Source organism: Dermacentor andersoni, chromosome 1 (assembly GCF_023375885.2).
Source record: "Dermacentor andersoni chromosome 1, qqDerAnde1_hic_scaffold, whole genome shotgun sequence".
Classification (NCBI taxonomy): Eukaryota; Metazoa; Arthropoda; class Arachnida; order Ixodida; family Ixodidae; genus Dermacentor; species Dermacentor andersoni.
This window is the reverse complement of record NC_092814.1, coordinates 311,557,948-311,564,916: the sequence shown is the minus strand read 5'-3', so window position 1 is coordinate 311,564,916 and position 6,969 is coordinate 311,557,948.

The following is a 6,969-nucleotide window of genomic DNA, read 5'->3' as shown; positions in this document are numbered from 1 at the left end:
CGAAGCGTTGTGGTGGCTAACTTGTGCCGCCATGTCACATAAAAAAAAATATCAACATTTTTTTTTTCCTACACCAAAACATCCACGTCAAAACACTAAAGCCAGCCAAGGTAACTGCGTTCTTATTTATTTTTTCTACTTTGACTTTTATTCGCGAGGACACATGGAGCCTCTTCAATTTTTTTGTTCTCGCTACCATATCCGCGGGCTGCCAGAGCCAGCCAGAGCGCATACGTTTTCCTCGCGTGGCTCCGACCACCGCGCGGCGCACTTTGGTGCGCGTTCGGTCTTCTCTGGCCGAGTGGATTTTAGCCTGGCCACTAGTTTTGGACACTTTCTGGCTAGCAGGCGAGAAATAGAAACAATGGTCGCTCGCCGCCATCACTGTGGGGACTGGACGGATTGCACCGCGTTCGCTTTTGCAGAACTTCTCCGGAAAGTCTTGTATCGCCGGTGTAGGATACCGAGCAGTATGCGTATGGTTGGTTCTCAGTGGACCACACGTCTCATGTTTTCTTCGATATTCCTTCCGTAGCCACATTAGGTGCCCAAAGTAGGCATTCGATTGTGGCCAACATACTTTCCTATGCGTTTTTTCATTTCGGTGACCCCGCCCCACAGAAGGAAAAAAAAATACATTGTTGCGGCGCAGCGAATTGTCGCATGGTGATTTTGTTACTTTTTCTTTTGTGCAAAGTAATGAGCCACGGGACGCTTGAGTTGCCAGATGCTCTTATTATATTATTGCGATAGCAATTATATGGACACTCCAGGCGCATTCCTGCCGTTGCCGTCGCCCTCATGTTCCGTATAAAGTCCAAGGGTGATAACATCGTGACCGCGTGCCGCATGCTGTATGTGCGAGTGAAAGCGTATGGGGGAGGGGGGTGGAATGGCTGAGCCGACGATGGTGGCTCAGTCGTGTGTGCGCAAAGGAGAAAAGCGGGGAGCAAGCGCGCCGCCTTCCGTCGCGCGCGATACATCGGGGGGAGTGGATGGAATTGAGGCGGAATCTAGGATTCTGTGAATCTGTGATCGCGCAACATGTTTATTTGCTATGTTTGACGCATTATATACAGCAACTTTTTCTTAGATACGTAGATTTATTGGAGACTTGTACGTATATTTAAATATCTTGTTGCGAGGCTTCGTGTATACGTGCAGTGAACTTTGTTTCCAGTCACACTTTTTGCCCTTTATCAAGCTGTATCTTGGCATTTGTATATCCCATTGTATCTTCGTATTTCTAATGCACGAATGCGAGTCGCAATATTGGTTCGGTTCATTATCTGCGAGGCATGCGCGTAGCAGAGTGGCATCTCTCATTTACAAAAGTGGTACGCATGTGTGAGGATAAATGTTCTTCAATGCTCTCATACACTGGGTTGAACATGGTTGCCTGACATAATGGACACCCCAAAAGCTGAACAGCATGGTGTCGCGAAGTTTCTGACAGCTAAAGGTGTTTCCCAAAAAGAAATTAATCGCCGTATGGCTGCCGTGTACGCTGAACACTGCATTTCATTGGCCACTGTAAAGCGTGAGAGCAAACGGTTCAAAGAAGAATAGGAAAGTTGCAAAGACATTACAAGACCGGGACAAAGCCATCGTGCAATCACATCCCGCCCAATTTCAAAGGTTGATGAGCTGATGGGACAAGAATGAAGGACAAGCATCGATGAACTGGCAGAGCGTGTGAAAATCAGTGACGGCTCGGTTCACGCCATAATTCATGAGCACCTCGGTTATCGGCTCTTGTGTGCGCAATTGATGCCCAAGATTTTGATCCACCGCCAGAAGACGGAGAAGTTTGGCATTGCTTTGACTAATCTGATCCGGTATCACAATGAGGATGACGATTTCTTGTTTGCTATTGTGATCGGGGACGAACCATGGTGCCACTACTACGAGTCTGAAACACGACGGCAAAGCTTACAGTGGAAACATTCGAATTTACCACGGCCAAAGAACGCTAAGGCCGTCATTTTCGCGGGAAAGGTGTTGTTGACTTTTTTTCGATCGTCAGGGGCCATTACTGATAGAATTTGCTCAATCTTGAGAGACTGTCAATTGTTTCCGATATTGTGAAACGCCGGAACCACTGCGTGTCGCAATCAAGAACAAACTACGTGGAAAATTGACGGATTGGGTCATCTTGTTCCACGACAATGCCCGTCCCTACGTCGCTGATGTAGTTAATCCAAAACTGCCAAAGTTCAAGTGGAAAACCCTGCAACATCCGTCATACAGCTCGGACCTGTCCCCTTGCGACTTCCACATTTTGGGGCAACCGAAAAACAGCTAAACAGAACTAGATTCGTGCCGGACGATGACGTGAAAGAGTCAGTTACAGACTTTTTGAAGCAGCAACCTAAGGAGTTTCATGAGACGGGAATCACGCGACTCGTTAGTCAATGGGGCAAATGTCTAAATTCTCATGAAGACTACTTTTTAATGAAGTACCCCGTTTGTCATATGTTCGCATTGGCTCACATTCATTTGACTCGCCCTCGTAAAGCTTGCAGAACTCCTGCTTTTTATACGTGCTCTCTGTTGCGACTATAATTTCGGTGCAATTACTCACTATTCACGACCGGTGACAGCTGCTCCTGCGTAATACATTGGAACAAATGACAGCGTCATGGAGGTTTTTCACTGGCCATTGCATATATACAAGAATGTAAACACGCTTCTTGAATGACTAAGCTTCATTAACATGTTTGTGCTCAACTTGTTCATTTCATGGCCTTTTCATTTTTCATATCAGCGGCATGCGCTGCTTTCCTGGTTTCGAACTGATATAGTTCTAAAGTTCGTGTGATATTTTCTTTACTTATTAAATAGACAAAAACATGGAATCATTGATATCAGTTACTTTGGGCACAATTTGTGGCACATACGAGAACATTCTTTTATGAAAAAATACACATTTTACTTGTTTGGACAGTGCGTAGCGTTCAAGAATTCGTTTACAGCATTTTTGACAATGGTAATGCAGTTATTATTCATGTATTTGATCCCTCGACAAATTGTTTAAGAGGAAGCTTTAGCTGGGGCCCAATCCGACGCGGCCTATTCAAATACATGTAAAACGCAGAAACGCTTTTCTGAGATAATCCTGCTAATCGATTTTAATGAAATTTGTTGCATTTGAGAGAGAAGGTAAATTATAGTGTCTGTTGGAAACGGAATTTCAGTTTACGGCCTGAATTTTGTATAAAATATTTCAAAAAATTTGAAATTTCGAAAAAATAGAAGCACGACGTTTACAAAATAATAGCTATGTACCAAGAACAGATATCTCGGTTCTGTAAACGGCAATTATTAGGAAAGTCAATGCGGACAAATTTGGTGTGTCAATTTGTATCTTGCGTGAATTGGTTACGTTGTGTACAAGGGTTCTGCAAAAGTCGTATTTCCATAATACTTAATTTCTTTAAGATTCATGTTTATCATATCTGTTTTGTCCGCTGTAGATGTACTATTAGATGCAATTCACAGAATTGTGCTATCATTTTTCATTGTTGAGTTACTGAGTTTTAAACTTGATAGTTCCGTTTTCTGAAAATTTGCAATTTTGGCCAAATTTTAATGAAAAATTGACCGCCTAAATGAAAAATTCGAAACCAACAGTCACTAGAATTTAGGTTTTTCTTTTAAATTCAACAAAGATCGTCAAATTTGGTGCAGTTGTTGCGAGGAAAAACAAATTACCCTTCTACATGTATTTAAATAGCAGCACCCGAGCTAAAGCTTCCTCTTAAGGAGGAGGCCGAGCTGCAACATGAGCCCCCCCCCGAACGAAATTTCTGGCTACGCCACTGCTAGCTGCAGCTGCCTCATCCGTATTTTTTCACTTCAGCATTGTTTTAAGTTTCCACTGTAAACAGCATGCACGCACACAATATATTTAAATATACACACAGGACAAAGTTTAATATAATTTTGAAAGAGATGGAGGTTGCCAATTAAAATTTCTTTGTAAGGGTAAGGATAGCCTATGCATAGAGAATGAGTATGTTGCTGTATGTTCACCACTATTCAAATTGCTTGGCGTGCTTTTTTTACCACGAAAAAAAGAAACCCAAAGACTTCAGTGACCCCTTCAGCAGTCTTTTTTTATCAATGGCGTGTGAAATGACTATGAATGTTGTGCCTCTGTATTACTTACCTTTCCAGTAGGCAATGCTAACGACTCAAGAAAAAAAATCTCTAATAAGTTACAACTTTTATTAGGGATGAAAACATCGTCAGTAGCATGCAAAGGTCATAAATATATACCAAGATAAAAAAAACGAGCAATGCGTTACTCGAAGAAAACCTAGTGCATATTGTTTACAGTACACTGAAGTAACTTCCAGCAATTTTTTCGTTACTTAGATTTAATTAGGTAATTGTAATGAATTAACTCGAGACATACTATCCTAATTATCAGTGTCAATGAGGCATTTGAATGTACAGCTAAGAGACATCTAACTGCGGTATTTTCAGCGACGTACTAATTGCGTACTTATTTCTTTTCCGACTGATAAATAAACCCCGCGAAATATGGAGAATACCACGTGACTGCCCTCCCACCCGGATCATAAAGCAGCGCCCTCGAACAGGCTCCTTCTGAGTTATCCAGAACGAAATCAAGGAAATAAAGGAAAACATCGTGATCGAGCTGGTGCCTTATCTGCCGCGCCCCGGCCGAAGTAACACGTCGCGTTTGGTGTCAGTCGGAAACAAGCTGTGATAGCTGTTGTCTTAGCGTAGACAAAGTGGACGGATGTTTTTTTTTTTCACAAAATATATCACCACAAAAGCGAATTGACAACGTCAGTGTAAGGGTTTAAAGGTGCGTTTTGTTTCGTTCTTGTCGCCATGTGTTTCTCTAATGAGGAGAAGGTAAACATGATCCTTGCCTTGGGATCTGCAAATGGCAACAAGAAGAAGGCCGCAAATATATATATCAGTCATGGAAGTGTGGCGGTAGACCAAACGCATCGACTATCATCAGAAATTATGAAAACCTAAGACAAACCAGCAGCTTCAAGAAACAGCGGCGGAGGAGTCCATCTTCGAGTTCTAGCCTGCGCACGGATGTTCTAGCATTTATGGCCTCAAACCCGCATGCTAGCGTGCGGGGACGTGGCCGCCTAGGTACCAATTTCCAAGTCATCAGTTTGGAGGATTCTAAATGACGGTCTTTCACCCGTAATACCTAATCAGCATCAATGCTTTGAAGATAGAGACCTGTAGAATCGTCTAGATTTCTCAAATGTGGTCCTCACAAAAGCCAATGAGTCACCGGACTTTTTGAGCAACATCATGTGCACAGACGAAGCCAATTTTCACAAAAACCCCTAGGTAAATTAGCACAACGCGCACTATTGAAGGGACTCCAATCTACACTGGGTAAAGCGCAATCGGCACAGTACCAGTGGTCGCTCAATGTGTGGTTCGGAATTTACGCTGGCGCTATAATCGGTCCCATGTTCTTAGATCCCACACTGAACTGGACAGCGTTACGTGGACGAAATCCTTGAATGAGTGGCTGATGAGTTTCTCAACGAAGTCCCGCGTTCACGTCTTCCACTTCTGTGGTATCAGCAAGATGGGGCGACAGCACACAGCAGCAGCCGAGCCCGAAACTGGCTGGATGCGACTTTTCATGCGCAATGGATTGGAAGGCACGGGCCTGTAAATTGGCCGGCTAGGTGACCTGACCTCTCTCCTCTCAATTTCTTTCTTTGGGGTTATGTGAAAGATCGTGCTTACACGATCGAGACGGACGTCAGATTAGCTGAAGGCAAGGATAACGGATGTTTACCGTAGAATTCCGGCGTCGGTCATCAAGAAAGCCACTGAAGATGTGATAAAACGGACACAGTATACTGCGTAGCTGCAAAAGGGGACCTATTCGAACACGTCCTGTAGGCTGGTGCTCGGCGTAGCGTACGAATTCATAGATAATAAGGGCACACTGAAATCTGATGGTTGTTTTTGTTGGTTTCTGTCTTTTTTTTTTGTGCAGACGTCCTGATTGCCAATTCGGCTCATTTAGAAGTGGTATATTTACTTTCTTGAATGCATCTGTTTTGCCTTTTCTCTACACGTTAGTTGCTTCCCGGTCTGGTTATATCGCTTTTATTTTTTGACACGAACCTGTTTTTGCAGCACGTATGCACTTTCATGAAAAATAAAACGGTCACTTTAATTTGGCTTTGGTCCGAAGCCAGTTTTCGACACGAAATATAGCTGCGCGCGCACTCTTTCGATGTGGTGCGAGCAATGCTCCGATTTTGAAACATTCTATGTCTATTACATGGCTTTTCGCGTTTCGTGTGTGGTCAGAGAGGCGCTTCGGCCGCGTTATCAAGGGGCTTTTGCTTTCAATGTGATCAGTCGGCCTTGAGAGCCGGATAATAAGTGGGACGTAGAAATGAGAGCAAGGAATAGCTGCGAAGCCGCGGAACATGCATGTTGGTGCTCCTTTCGTACCATTATCAAGGTGATGCGCCGTCGCTTCGGGTTTGCGACAGGCAACGCAGTTGCTTTCAATCAGCTTATCTGAGGGCCCTGCTTTATGATGCGGGTGGGAATTCACTCACATGGTATCTTTCATATTTCGTGAGGTTTTTTTGCCAGTCAGAAAAAATTGTACGCAATTACTACGTCGCTGAAAACAGAGCATTTAGAAGTCATTTTGGGGTGCCTACTGTTACGTTTCGCCTACAACGCGCGGTAATGCCGGCGCGGATGCAACGGACGCCGGGGCTTTGTTCAAAGCGGCGGACATTTTGGCCCGTCCGACGCCGCCGCGACGCCTACCCGCCAAGCGTGTCCAGGCGTGTTTCAGTGCCACGTGTCTTCGTGTGTGCGTGTGTGTGTGTGTGCCCTCGCTTGTCAAAGCGCGGCAGCCGGGGAGCGGAGTTCCCCGAATGAGGAGCCTGGACGTCTCTCGGCTCAACTGTTCACGCCGTC